At 35.3% G+C, this 16,065-nt stretch overlaps 1 non-coding gene across 1 annotated transcript; it reads right to left on the reverse strand.

The window, feature by feature from the left end:
- Positions 1-15,656: 15,656 nt before the first annotated feature.
- Positions 15,657-15,787, reverse strand: LOC136307182 (small nucleolar RNA SNORA63). Its single transcript, XR_010725854.1, has one exon. It is a non-coding gene; the product is annotated as a small nucleolar RNA SNORA63 (small nucleolar RNA).
- Between the last annotated feature and the right edge of the window lie 278 nt (positions 15,788-16,065).

Raw genomic sequence — 16,065 nt, forward strand, 5'->3', positions numbered from 1 at the left:
ACTGAAGTGAGCCTGACCTGTGGTGGCGCAGTGGATAAAGCGTCGACCTGGAAATGCTGAGGTCGCCGGTTCGAAACCCTGGGCTTGCCTGGTCAAGGCACATATGGGAGTTGATGCTTCCAGCTCCTCCCCCCTGTCTCTCTCTCCTCTCTCTCTCTCTCTCTCCTCTCTAAAGTGAATAAATAAAAAAAAAGTAAAAAAATATAAAAAATAAAATTAAAAAAAAAAAGAACTGAAGTGAAAGAGAGAGAGTTTAGAGTGCAGCATCACTCATTCATTCAATTCGCAAAGGTTTTAAAAAGTTTACTTTTGATAACATCTTTGTTAAGCACTGAAGAAAACATGAGTGAAAGAGTTACTGTTCTGAAGAAGTTCAGAATAACAAATATATTTTCATTGTTTTAGTTATCAGTTATATAAATGTTTACCGATATTAGTTGAATAATACCCATTATTAAAAGAAGTAAAAAGAACAAACACTTACTGGCAGGGGTGAGGCTCAGCCACTGCAGTCCAGGTGTGCTGAGCTTTGGGCTTCCCCAAACGCAGGAAGGTCGCTGCTGCATAATCGTGGTGGTGGGGTGCGTCTGTGCTGTCCCCTAAAGAGAGTAAATTACACGTGTGTTCTAAAACAAACAAAAACAAAGGAAGAACTGCATTTATACAATAATTTCTGTATCATGAAGAAGGAAATTTACTTCCTATAACTTTTTTTTTTTTTTTTACCTCATGGGACTTGTCATTTTTAAATTCTCAATGTGTGTTTTTTAATGAGCCATTAGGTAGTTTGAGTATTTAGATTCATTCTCATCTAGATGTAGTTTTCTTTTTCTTATTGATTTATTACTACTTTTTCTTCACTTCTAAAATGGAAGTGGAGGTTTATGAAGGAGTGGCAGCCCGTGCGGGAAGCGATTGGTCGTTCTCTTTAAGAAGCAGGAATTCTGTAATGAGACCGCATAACAAAGTCTCCCTGAAGGCAGAATAGGAGCTTAGCTTTCCAACACTGCATGTGAAATGATTCTCTAATTAGTAGTCCTAAATGTTAGAGGAGAGAGATGGAGGAATAAAAGCCGCTTATTTGGTGTTTTGTGTATGATAAAAGTGCTGTATAAAACTTCGCTTCTTTGTGGAAAATGCCACTCTGTAAAAATTTGGTCCTATAAACCGTTACTTAAGCGGGGTCCTAAAGCGGCAGACTGATTAAAACCCAGCGTGCAAAGCCATAATAAACAAATGCCACCTGCTGCTGGAACAGGTGTTTGTGTCCTCATTTAGTAACAAAATGAAATGAGAAGCTTCTGAGGGGTTAGGAGGGACCACTGCCTGGATTACCAGGAGCCCAGCATTGTGTAATTCATTGCTGTTTGTCCTTGAATTTACTGCTGGGTGGTTTGGTTTGCCAGGTTAGTTGACGATGCCTTGAAGATTACACTTTGATACAATTAAGACATATTTTGTTCTTTCCTACACTCAGTATCTCCATTTTTCCCCTTTTGTTTTATGGGTAACCTTTCTTCATCCTGCTCTACTTAGAAATCAATTACAGGATACAAATTATCTAGAACATCTCCTTTTACCTCCTTACAATGAATGAAAAAAAGAACTGTAAACAAGATAAGTTAAAGAACAGAATATTTTGGATAGAATGCTATGAAGTATAATGAGTACCTTTTACATATCACTGCGTTATGTGATACTAAGCTCTTTGTTCCTCCCACTATTTTTTCCCATTTTCATTCCTCACAATTATTCTAACACAGTCACCATTTGCAGAAAGGAGGAGGAAATGTTACTATTGTTGTTTCAGAAATTTTTGTTCTCTTCTTTTCTCCTTAAGTAATGTAAACTCATAGAACTCATTTTACAATGATTCTGAGAAGGTGTGATTGGCAGGCTCAAGACATCTTGGGGGGGCAAATAGTTTTTCCAACATGTTTTCAGTAGTTGCTTCTTTGCGATGAGTCTGTTATTTTATAGACAGTAATGTGTAAAACAAAACAAAAAAGTAAACATGATAATGTTTTGATTACTTCAGGAAGCTATATGAATGCAAAAGGCAGTTGAAATAGAAGTGTTGTTTGAAGCCACAGGAAATAGACAGCACAATTGGAACTAGGTCCTGAGTCACCTGCCAACAACTTGCAAAAAAATAGTAGAGTGACTATTAAAACCTGAGTCTGTGAGGTACGTCTGCAAAGGGGTCTCATGCTGAGCCCAGAAAGCTCAGTGAAGGCCTGCACAATGGTCCTGCAAACTCAGAGACCTAAAGGAAGCACACAGGACAGTCTGAAATTAAAACTTTGTAACTAAAAGCAATCATGGTGAGTAGTCATGTCCTATAGAGGTATTTTTTGCTAACAGTTAAGGTTTACCTTAATAGAGCCTGTCTGTTGTCTTTTTTTTTTTTTTTTTACAGAGACAGAGAGAGAGTCAGAGAGAGGGATAGATAGGGATAGACAGACAGGAATGGACAGAGATGAGAAGCATCAATCATTAGTTTTTCATTGTGACACCTTAGATATTCATTGATTGCTTTCTCATATGTGCCTTGACCATGGGCTTTCAGCAGACCTAGTAACCATCTCCTTGCTCGAGCCAGCAACCTTGGGTTCAAGCTGGTGAGCTTTGCTCAAACCAGATGAGCCCGGGCTCAAACTGGTGACCTCGGGGTCTAGAACCTGGGTCCTCTGCATCCCAGTCTGATGCTCTATCCACTGTGCCACTGCCTGGTCAGGCGTCTGTTGTCTTTTGCATCTACAATAACATTCCTGATAACACGCCTCTGAGATGTTAGGGTCACCTTCCTTCTCTGCCCCCTCTTGGGGCAGGCATCCCACCAGAGCATGACCAACAGCCCCACCCCCATTGTGATCATTAATCAGGTTAGTTAACCTATCTTATGCCTGTTTATGTAAAAGAAGATTTAGTATATACATTTTTTACTTTTTATCCAACCCCAGAGATACTCCTCCTTTGCTTTCTCCCCCGCCAATCTGTCACCAATGGGTTTTGTGTAACCCCCATAGTCCTTCCCCTTTGATTCTGATGTATAAAATAAGTGGTGAAACCGTAATTTTGGGGAGCATTTTCTCAATCCCTGAGACTTTGTTTCCTGACAGTTGTTGACAGCTTGGCTCAAATAAACTCATAAAAAATTCTTATGGGTCTGGATGATTCTTGACATTGACAGAGTAAAGGTTAAAAATAAAGAGCTTTGAGGAGAACACTTAGAAAACTGATTATTTATATCTTTAAGTTTTGGGATCACAGTGACATTACCTGTGACCCAAACCCAGAAGAGAGGAAGAGCAAATCTCAGCTGGTGGCTGTACTGAGAACAGACAAAAGAGACTTGGCTGTCCACACTTTGTCAGGGCAGACAGTGTGGAGTGTTTGCCTTTGACAAGATGTGAACCATGATTAATAAATGGAAGGCATAACATTACTTGGACCCCGTACCTGAGAGCTTCATGGTGGGATGTTTTAGGTAAAGCAATGCTTGTTGTCACCATAAAATGGAAACCTTAAACACTTTCAAAGGTGTAACAAAATCAAATTTTATTTCTGCTCATATAAAGTCCAAGTAGGTAGGTAGGGGGACTTTCTTCCTTGAAGTCATGTGGCGATACAACATCCTCCTGTCTGCAATGCTACTGTAGGCTTTTAGAATTCTTCCCCTTCAGCTGGCTACTGGGAAAGGCACATCTATTTATTCTCTTTGATCTGAAAGTAATATGCGTTGAGTCTTTTCAGATTCCACGGCAAAGGGGATGACCAGAAATGTAACCTCTGGCCATCTCTGGCTAAGCAGCCACTTTGAAGAAACAATTCTATGTTTGAAAGGGGAACATTTCTCTGGGTGGTTAGCTATTGGTCTCTTCCATAGCAAAGCATAAACTAATAAGGATTTCTAGGTGCATAAAGGTTGAAGGATAGGTCAAGAATCATCCAGGAGAGAATGGTCCTCCATCTTAAGTGAATGGAGGTGTGAAATGATCCTCATTTGGGCCTGTGAGTGAATTTCCAAAGAATCCACTACAATCCCATTGGAATAAATCATCAGCCAAAGTAAACGTTTAGGCCACTGCCAGCCCAGCCATTCCTTTCCTGCTTAATAACTCTTTCCTTTTCTATTTTTCTCACCCTCAACCTCAGGCCCTATACAGAGGCTGGTAGAAAAATGGAGAAGAAGAAAAAGAAGTAAAAGTGGACAGAGAAAAGCTTACCAGGATAGAGATGAGAAATAGCTAGCAATACACTTCAAAATTTTATTCTATAATTAATATATACTGGAATATACATTAGTTACTACTTAGAGAAATTCTGATTACTTGAAAATTAAAAAAAACAGCCTGACCAGGCGGTGGCTCAGTGGATAGAACCTCGGACTGGGATGCGGAGGACCCAGGTTTGAGAACCCGAGGTCGCCAGTTTGAGCGCAGGCTCATCTAGTTTGAGCAAAAAGCTCACTGGCTCGGACCCAAGGTCGCTGGCTCGAGCAAGGGGTTACTTGGTCTGCTGAAGGCCCGCGGTCAAGGCACATATGAGAAAGCAATCAATGAACAAATAAGATGTCATAATGAAAAACTGATGATTGATGTTTCTCATCTCTCTCCATTCCTGTTTGTCCCTATCTATCCCTCTCTCTGACTCTCTCTCTGTCTCTGTAAAAAAACAAACAAACAAAAAAACCCAAAAAACCAAGACTAACTTTTCATTCCAATCAGTAATATGGAAAAATACTGCCTCAGGAATGCATTTAAAGGATTGTAAAAAACAAACAAACAAACAAAAAACATAGTTGACTTATAACTATATCCCATGAGTCCGCTTGCTCAATCAGAGAACTGCCTAAATAAGAAGTATTGACTATCTGAGAGAGAACCTTTCATGGGTATATGAATTTAAAGGTTGTATTTGATCAGTTTTCTTGTTAGATATGTGCTGATTTTCTTACCAATGTTATTTATTAATGGTATAGAATTATTTTAAATGTACTTTTCTAACTTTGTACAATTTGAGAATTATTTCATCTTTGGTGACTTACGATCTTGCAGAGTTTCAGAATCACTTTAAAGTAACGTAATTAGAGAACAATATGACATGTTAGAAAAAACTGGCATTCTTATAAAGCCATTCCTAACACATTTCTACTTTGTTTCCAGGTAGAATTGACCAATCATTCTTGCCTTTAATTACTTGACTTGTATGCATTTGTTCCTGTCAGTAAGCTGGACAATTTTGAAGGCAGTGGTTTCCAAATTTTCTTTATCTTCAACAATACTTGACATGTAGGTAGTCTGGTAAATAGAAAGACTCACTGGTTTGAAAAAGAGAATGAAAATTAAGGTTTTATAATAAATCCCTGAAATTATCTTTTTTCCTTCTAACAAATTACTTTTGTCTCTTAAAAGTGGAACACAGGGAAAAAAATGTAGTTAATTGAGGCTTTTGGATCTTAAGTTCTTATTAATCAAAGTTTTAATGAATATAGATATAGAAGATAAAGACTTTGACAAGATACCTCTCTTGATATCACAGTGAAAGTTAATAAGTTAGGAAGTCCCTACAGTAGAGGCCATGTGGGAGATAGATCTCAAAAGTATTCCCTACATAATTGAGAACTCTGTTTCTTTCTTCTATACATGGCATGTCCACAATGATAAGTGCATTACTACAGAGTTGAGCAATTCCAAGAATTAGTCTATTAAGGAATATTATTTCCAATGGGGTATTTAGCCTTGGAAAAAGTCAGTATATTTCAAGCTTGGTAGTGGTTATGCACTGTGCTCAAAAGAATTTTAGGGGTATACTTAACCTTCTCTTCCAACTCCTAAAGTCTGTTGTGATTTGATTTCAAAGTCAATTTATAAAAAAGGTTTATTTCCAATTATGAGAAAGCGGGCTCTTTTGATGAATTGTGTTGTTATTAAACCACACCTGTGTCTTCTTGTTAGATTTAAAATTAAATCAAAATTATTTAAGAGTTCAGATACTTTAGAAAGGAGTCCGTATGAAAAAAACTCTAAGCTTCACATCTGTTGCCATTGCCAACATAATTGATTACCGTAGAGAAGCAGGTTGTAAAGGAGTGACAAAGGATGGTTTGAAAGAAGTGTATTATCCAGGTGTTAAATTGCCTATGAAGTAATTCTAGAGACTCTGAATGTTCAGAGTCCTTCTGTTAAATGTGAAAAGAAGGGAAATGCAATATGCTCCATACCTTTTCTATATCTTCCTTTGTCTTTGGAGGTCACCGAAATTATTTCTGTTTGCTGATTTTCTCCAAATTAGGTAGCGCATCAGAGTAAGTGCCTTATTGAATTTCTTTGATGCTGGACATTTATGACACGCTGGACTTCCAGTGCTTGAGGCTGTTTCCAGCACATTCTCTAATTATGTTTAAATAGAAGCTTGCTCTTATAAAATAGCAAATCTAGATTTTTAGAACAGAACAGTTAAAACTGCACTGATGCAAATCCAAGAAGACTGAGGTTAAATTTGATGCTAGTTCAGCCAAGTATAACACAGCAGCCCAAAGCAATTAATTCCTTCATATTTTCCAGGGAGCGTATTTCAGGGCTTCCGTGTTTTCGGCCTCCCTTAAATACGTCTTTCTTTAACATGCGTGCAATTCATCACTGACCAGTACCCTTTCAAACAGACAAACTCAGCAATCAGTTGCAGACTTATTATGCTTTGTTGTTCTTGTTCAGTGAAGTAAGACACAAAATTTGACATTTGCCATCTTTCTTTTTACAACCGATATAAAAAAATAGGTTGTTTGTAACTCTATTTTATTGTTTTCTCTGAATTTAAATATATGATACAAAATGACTGAAGGAAAGCTCCTATCACAAAAACACCAGGAAGAGAGTAAAGAGACAAGAAATTTGTATTATTTCTCTAAATTATGGCATGCATTTAGACAAGTCACTAACACTTCTTTGATTCTGTTTTATTATTCATAAAATGAGAATGGAGGTTGAATTGTTCTTTTTCTCCCAAATTGGCCAACTGTTCTATTACTGTCATCATCATCATCATCATCATCATTGCTTTCTGTTTAATTTTTTATTGAGGTATAATGTTATACAGTCAAAATTTCCAAAGGTACATCTCAGTGAGTGTCTAATGTGCATGGACTTGTATAACTAGGACTCAGATCAAACTAGAGATTTCCAGCCCCCTGTGGGGTTCCCCACTGAGCCCATGTTCCTTACTACTCTCTTAAAATCTGACACTATAGTTTATTTTTTCCTTCTTTGAACTTTATGTGAATAGAATCAATTATTATGTGCTTTTTTGTGACTGGCTTCTTTTTTCAAAAATATGTCCATGAAAATCATCCATACCCCAATGATTAGAATAGTTTGTTCTTTTTCAATGTGCTGTTGTATCCCATTGTGGTCCTGAACTATTTGAGCTATTCTCAATTTTGGGCTATGAGGTATAGCGTTTCTAGCAACACTTGTGGTATGTCATTTTATTTTAAAAGGAGGCTATATGTAACCAGAAATAGAATTATAACTTAATCACATATTTAGCAAATATTTATTTGTGCCTGTATCATTATTTATCTTAGATTTTTCTTTAAATTATTGTTTTTTAACTTTAACAAACTTGTAGTTGTATAATAGTATATTGCTATGTTTTTAAAACATGTTTAGGCATATTTACTTAAAAATATATTTAATATCCATGAAATCATAGGTTTAATGTGGTAATTTTATTTCTTAAATATAAAATTCTACAATACAAAAAAACCTATCTGCATAAAACTTTACAGAGTTGGAAAAAAGTAAGTTTGCAGTTGTAATACAAATAAATAATGTAATAATTAATAAATAAAAATACAAGAATAAACTCTGTGCTTTGCATACTCATGAAGGTTTTGAAATTAATCCCTTGCCCCCAACTAAAATAGTAACTCTATATTGTATCATAGGGGATGGGGACAGCGAGATTAGTGCCAACATTTAAGAACTTAAGTGTAAAGAGCTGATGATCCCTAGTGTACCTCTAATTGGCCTGTGTGGCCTCTGCATACACTGATTGGGTCCCAGAGAACTACATTAAATAACTGACAGGCTTAACCAGGTAGTGTCCCAGTCACAATTTCTGTAGGCAGGCATTGATTGATTTATTAAATATGTTTTTAATGTCATTTACTAAAAAGGAGCAGAGATTGGTGGTATTCATGTAAGACAGAAAAGATTTCTCTTCTGTTTTACCTGAGATCTGTTAACTCCCCTGCATCCTTTTATAATGCATATTATCTGCAGAGATTTAGACCACTTGTAAACCTCAGACACCATTGCACTGATCCATTATGTCAGTGAGTTTATTTGTACTGGGCAGGACAAAGAAGAGGTGGCTAGTGTGCAGGTGGCCTTGCTGAGACACATATTCTAGAGTGTGGGAAATTAACTCTACAAATATTCAGGAACTTGTCTGTTTATTTTTAAAACTTATCTATTGACTTTATAAAAAAGAAGATAGAAGAGGAAGAGGAGGAGGAGGAGGAAGAAGAAGAAGAAGAGGAAGAAGAAAAAGAAGAAGAAGAAGAAGAAGAAGAAGAAGAAGAAGAAGAAGAAAAGAAGGAGAAGAAGAAGGAAATAAAGAAAGAAAGAAAAAGAAAAAGAAGGGAAATACTGATCTCTTCTGTATGTGTACAGACCAGGGGTCAAACCATCAACCTCCGAGTTTTAGGACACCACTCCAACCAATTGAACTATCTGGGAAGAGCAGGTCAGGAATATTCCCTCCAAAGTAGAAGACAAATCATTGCATAATGCATGACCCATCAGAAACAAGCAAGTGTGGCACCTGTTAGAATTTATTGGGTCTGGAGAAATTACATTCCACTTCTAGTTACACTATTTCAGCCCTTACGTATACCTGGAGACATGGAATCTTGCTATCCATGAATGTACCTGGGACAGATAAGGCTCTTCAGTAGGTCCAGGTTGTGCTACAAAAAGCTCTAGCACTTGGTTCACATGATCTTAATGATTCTTTGGTTTTGGAAGTACTTGCTATAAGAATAGACGCATAAAATTTGTGGTGAGATCAAGTGGTAAAATCACAAGAGAAGTCTTAGGCAATGCTTTGAAATGGCTTCCTAATGGCATAGCTGATGGAGAATCAGAGGCAACACTCAAAACAGATAGTATCCTACCCTTAAAAATGCTCTAAATCATAGATCTCTATAAGATTCTGTGTCCTGAAAAAAAGGAAAACATAGGAATCAAGGGGTAGAAGCAGGTGTGATCACATCTGCAACTCTTAAAGACATACTGAAGATATTTGTTTGTTTTTAACTCACATCTGCATAACTCTGGGTACTTGTGGGGTTGTAGGTTTTGGATTCTCAAAAAAATGTTGTATCCTTGATAGGGGATGGGACAAGGTTTACATTGAACTACTAGTTATAGCTGCTGCCATGACAACTTGAATTCATTGTACCTAGCTAGGAACCAGTTGGTAGTGGTAATTAACAACACTGAACAGCAAATGGTTGCAAGGCTCAAAATATACAATGGGGCAGGGAAGAATATATGTGTAACACATATATGTGAGCCCCTTAGGTGCCCCTATATTCTTTTGTAATCTTATAACCATGAATAAACCCATATAACAACTCTGGAGTAGGAGGGTGCTATGGATTGAATCTTTGAGCACACCTCTTCGCATGTTGAACCCCTAATCCCCAATGTAATAAAATGTGTAGGTGGGGTCTTTGCACAGTAATTAGGTTATGAGGGTAGAGCTCTTGTGAATGATACTAGAGACTTTATAAGAAAAGGCAGAAGAGAGGTCATCTCTTTCTGCTTTGCCAAAACACAGGAAGAAGTCATCCCTCTGTAAACAAGAAACAGGATCCAAACCTTGGTCCCAGACTTCCAGTCTCCAGAACTGTGCAAAATAAAGATTGTTGGTTAAGCCACCTAGTCTAAAGTATCTCATTATAGCAGCCCACACAGACAGAGACAGAAGTTATAACTCTCAAGGGTTCAGAGCACTAAGAAAAGAAGTGTCACAACACCAAGCAAGCTATGGAGAACCAAAGAAAATTTTGAGACTCTAGCATAGAAAAGAGTTGACAAGTACCTGTTGTGATATGGATAGCAATCTTCAGCAATGGGTCTGTACTGGGTCCCACCAACCTCTCTGACATCTTCCCTTAGTAATAGATGCCACGGGAATTTCCCATGGGAACTATGGAGGGGCTGACCCTGGAAATGCCCGTCACATCTCCTACAGCAGCGAGAAAAAGGGTGAAGTCGCTGCGAATTTTATTTCAGCGGCTGCACTCTGAAATCCATCACCACGTTTGTGCCAGAGTGACAATTCCCTTAGTGGTTGGTATTCAGCTATAAACTAAGCACAGTTGGGAGACTATGAAGGCACTTTCTGAGAGTCTTTCTCAAGGGGAATTTTAACTCAAAGCCTCTGTTGACCACATCCTGTTTAGAACAGCATGACATTTGAATATCTTTCTTCTTTTCTTCCTTTTGCCTGTTCTGCTTCATAAGAACCAGACCTGCCTCACAGTCTGAAGAGCCTGTCCTCCTCCTCCCGCCCTATCCCCCCCCAGGCTTTCCCCTAATGAAGCACGTGTATCTCACTTCATCTTGAAGTCAGCTTCTAGGAGGACAGATTAATTTATACATGTTTTCAGCACATTCTTATTCATTACACATAATTTTTTTTTAATTCAGGTCCATCATTACAGACCAGTGTATCATTTTAGTTTTTTGGATGTGTTTTTGTGTTTTAGTCATGCAATAATAAAAATCAAATACCAGATCTTAAACCAGACAAAGTAAAAAGGAGAGAAGAAGGCAGAATGAGTATAAAATAGAAGTTGAATAAATTCTCTCTATTTTTATATTACTTTCAGGCTAGATCATAGTTTATTGTGATTTTAAGTGCTAATCTTATTTAAATTTTTGTTTAGGAGTGCAGCATTCTCCAGGGCAAATGGTTTTCTTCTTTTAAATAAAAGATAAAATGGATGTAAAATGATTTTTTGTGAGATACCTTTGGTTTGTCTAAAAATATCATTCACCTGCCTTTAAATATTCATGTTCTCTTTCCACTGTTGAGATGATTTGCATTTTTTCACTTTATACTACTTTAATTTAGATTCATTATTTTCAATACAAAAGTGGTTTGGTTTTGAGGGTTCACCTCTGTCAATCACGAAACAAACAAATAAACAAACAAAAACAAGACTGCTTATTCACAAAGCAATACAGATGTACATAGCATCTACTATTTAGAATAGGTAAATGGATAGATAGGTAGATAGATAGATGATAGATAGATAAATAGATCACAGATAGATATCCCAAATATCCCTTGGAAGGGAAGTCTACAAAACTATAGCTGGTCATTAGATTCCACATATAAGTGAAATAAAATAAAAACTTGTCTTTCTCTGACGGGCTTATTTCACTTAGCATAAGACTCTCCAGGTCCAACTATGCTGTCACAAAGGGTAAGAATTTCTTCTTTTTTATGCTTCAGTAGTATTCCATTTTGTAAATGTACCACAGCTATTTTTATGTACTCATCTACTGACAGACACATGGGCTGCTTCCAAATCTTGACTATTGTAAATAACACTGCAATGAGGGTAGGGGTGCCTGTATTCTTTCAAATTAGCATTTCAGATTTCTTTGTATATATTCTCAGATACAGACAACAGTATGGGAATTACAAGAGGAAAGTGGTGTGGGGCGAAGTAGAAGAGGGTAAAGGGGGATATATGGTGATAGAAAAAGACTTGATTTGGGGTAGTGAACATACAATACAATATACGGATAATGTATTCTAGAATTGTACACCTGAAAACTATATAATTTTATTAACCAAAGTCACCTCAATAAATTCTATTAAAAAAACTACTCCAGCTCTGCTGATCATGGCACACATTTGTATGCCTAATTTATTTGGCTATGGTGCTAAGACATGTCACCAAGTGAGAATTATCAGAGACAAAGTTGACATATTTAACTCTTATCTGCTTTATGGGTCTCTATATCCAGCAGTTTGGAAGTTGAGAAAGAGAGGGGAGAATTACATTTTGATCATTTTAAGCCCCACTCTAAATGCCTGAGAGTACAGCAGCCATATTGTACCAGTGAGGTAAGAAGAATGAAAACAAACAAAATACAAATAAAATAAAACAAGAAAAGTAAAAACAAGAAGGAGCGTTAAAGGCAGATGGAACACTGAATAGTTGGAACAAGAACAATTGCCTCACTTCAGTATGAACATTTTATGACAAAAGTAAGCCCTCTTTCTCTAAATACTGCTGGTTAGGTTTTCTATTATTTTAAGTTGGTAGCAATTCAATTCTACAGCCTAGATAAATACAAGGCATGCTTGGACTTGCAAGACAAATTTATATTTATTCATTTTCTCTCTCATTCATTCATTCAACAATGAATTATTGTTGAATAATTATTAACTGCATATTATTCTACTTCATATGTTTTAGTTTGGAATACCGTTACTGATATTGTGTCTTTTTTACCTTGAAATGAAAATTTTCTGCTATATACCAGTGCTTAGAAGACTGACTGGTATAAAGAAGGAGCTTAATAAATAATTACTGAGTGAATAAATAATATATTCTTAAGTTACATTATTTGCTATCAACTAGTTGTACAAAAAATATGGCTGACACATATAAAAACTCACAAATATAATCTACAACTACAAGTATGATATATTTTAGTTGTGAAATAAAAGTATGAATCTGGTACACTTAAAAAAAGTTTTTTCTTCATAATTCACTGATCTGAAAATATTAATGTCTTTCCCATGAGTGTCAGATTATTATCTTTTTTAATGAATTTTTGAAATATAATTGAAATTCTGCAGGTATTTAAATTGTGCTATTTGATCAGTTTTAGAATATGTGCATGCTTATGAAACCAACACCACAGTCAAGATATGAAAAATTTTTATTAGCCCAAAATGTTCCTTGTGCCCTTTTCTAAATTTGTCCCTTCCTCTGTCTTTGAAGGTGAAAACTCCTTTGCATTTGGCCATTCTAAACTATTTTTTCTTTTACTCTAATTTTACCCCAATGACTCACATAGTATCTACTCTTTTTGCTCAGCTTCTTTCCCTCAGCATAATTATTTTGAGTCTCATCTAGTTATGCATCAACAGTTACTTTGCAGTTGCTGAATATCAATCATACCTTTAAAAATGTACTCCAGTTTGTGGACAGTTGAGTTGTTTATAGTTTTGGGCTGTTGCAAATAAAGCTGCTGTAAACATTTTTGTATAGTACTTGTTCTGTATGGATATATGCTTTGACTAAATATCAAGGACTCTCTTGTCTTGGTCACAAGGTCAGATGTGTTCAAGTTTTGAGAAACTGCTAAATGTTTTCCAGCATGGTTCCCTTCAGCAGTAATGAGAGGTCTTCAAGTCCTCATCCTAGCCAACACAAGGTATATTCTAATTTTTAAAAACTTTTCACCAATGAAACAACACATATTAGAAGCTCATTTTAAAATTTTTTAAATGAGCAATGATCTTAATCATCTTTTCATGTTCTCAATGACTATTTGTATTTTACTTTTATGAAGTGCCTGGCAAAATCTTTTGCCTATTTTTTATGCATTGCATTTCTTCTTAATCAATTATGCATTCTAAGTACAGGTTTTTTGGTGTGTGTATGTTTTAAGTATTTTCTCCCTGAGTGTGGCTTGCCATCACTATTTTTTAGTGATGTGTTTTGAAGAACAAAAGGTTTAATTTTAATGATACCCACTTTGTTATTTTTTTTGCATGGTTCTTGCTCTTTTTTATTCTAAGAAATACTGGTTTACCCCAAAGTTGAAAATATTCAATCCTGTGTTTTGTTCTAAAACTTTAATACTTTAGGACTTAGGTTTTATATATATTTTTTATACTTAAAACATATCTAGAATATGTTTTGAGTTCACTGTTTTGTATGGTGTGATATAACATCATGTTTGTGCTTCGGTAATTTTTTTCAGTATATATGCCCATTTGATGCGCAGACATTAGTTAAATATATATATTTTTTCTCCATTGGATTATCTTTGAATCTTCATCAAAAATCTCTATTTCATTCTTGTAATCCATACTGAGCCTACCTTTTGCCAGTGCCCAACCGTTAATGGTGGTAGCTTTGTAGTAAACCACGAAAGCATGAAATCAGGTACTGTAAGTCCAACAACATTGTTCTATTTAAATTTGCTTTGGTAATTCTAAGTGCTTTTTTAAGTTTTAGAGTCAATCTCATTTCAAAAAATATATATATTAATGTGGTTTTGATTGGTATAAATTAAATTTAAAATAGATCTTTTTGGAAGAACATTTATAATGATAGTGGGTTTTCTGTTCATAAACTTAATATACATTGCCATTTATTTGTTCTTTAATTTCTTGTAGCAATGGTTGTAAATTTTAGAGAAGCGGATTTGAATTTGTTTCTGTGGGATGTATTCATAGGTATTTTATTGTTGTGATATTACCAAGAATGAGATTGAGATTTTTTTAAAATATCATTTTCCAGTTGTTTTATGTTTGTTTATTAAAATGCAACTGATTTATTGTTTTGACCATCTTATTTTGATAAATTTATTATTGATTTCAATAGCTGTATTGAGATGTCTTTAAAATTTCCTATCTATACAAATTTACGAATGAAATCCTTTCTTATTTTATGATATTTTTCTTCCTTTACTTCAGTGATTAGAAAATTTACCTCAGTAAATTTTGAATAATAAGTGGTGACACTACCATTCTTGTCTTGCTTCTAATTGCAAATAAACAATTCATATTTAATTTATATGACAATTTATATATTTTTAATAAATCCAGAAAATCATTGATCTGGAATATTTATAGTGAATTATTTCTAATGAGAATAATGTTAAAATGCCTCAACTATAACAAGTAAATAATAGATAAATATAGTACATACTCAACACTTAAGTTGAATTTAATTTAGCTATATGAATGAGGTAAATAACTCACAGAGGTAAGTTTGAATGTAGAAAAAAGCAAGTTGAAAACAGCTTTAGCATAATATCATTTACATAAAGATCAAAACCAATGAAGCTGAGCAGTATAATCTTACAGGATAGACTAATAATAATAAAAACCTTTTTGAAAACCAAGGAAATAATAAAACCAGAATTAAAGGTAGTGGTAACCCTGATATTTATAAAGGAACGTGCAAAAAGCAAAGTTTAAATGAGGATTTCAAGTATTAATAGTATTTTGTTGGTAAGTTTTATGTTGGGTACATGTGTTTCTTTATATCATTACTTGTGATGAACAGTTTATTTAAAAGATAATACAAAATAGTTATTAAACATCTGGGAAGGGAAGTTGTCAAAGGTGACTTCATATCTGCTACCTAAAGGTTGTTTTGATAGACTTTATTCAGCAATACAGCTAAATGATTCATGGTTTTAAATTAAAAAGTAAAGTGCCTAATAAAGTTCTAATTCTTAATATGACTAATACTTATGCAGGAAAGCTTTAATAAAATTTTTCTTTGGAGTGTGTGTACAGCACTGTGTATGTGGATATGCCTTCAAGTGACAGAAATACCTTCTGAGAAGGTCTTCTACTTTTTTTTTTTTCACATGTATGAGACCAAGCGTACCTGGCTGCTAAAGAGTATAGCAGACAGGTATAGCTAAGAAACAACTTTATTTTGAGCAGGGGGAACGACAACACAGCACTTAACAGCTATATTGTAGTCTGAATCCTGCTAAGGGTCTTCTACTTTTTAGAAGGTTCTAGTTATGCGATAAACAGAACAGAAATGACTGAAAATATTTAAAAAGTGGCTGTTTTTCTCTTCAAGTTGAAGGAATGGGTTTGAGAGCCCATATTATAATATGCATTCTTGTGCACAAATCTGTGACGTGGACCAACAGCAAACTATGAAATTATGTTAATCCATATGTTAATGGAAGTTAGATGAGACAACCTGAATCCTTTGCGGTAGGGTAAGTATAGGACATGTTTTAAGGCACAAACTTTTCTGCA

This window comes from Saccopteryx bilineata, chromosome 5, assembly GCF_036850765.1.
Source record: "Saccopteryx bilineata isolate mSacBil1 chromosome 5, mSacBil1_pri_phased_curated, whole genome shotgun sequence".
In the NCBI taxonomy this organism is placed as follows: Eukaryota; Metazoa; Chordata; class Mammalia; order Chiroptera; family Emballonuridae; genus Saccopteryx; species Saccopteryx bilineata.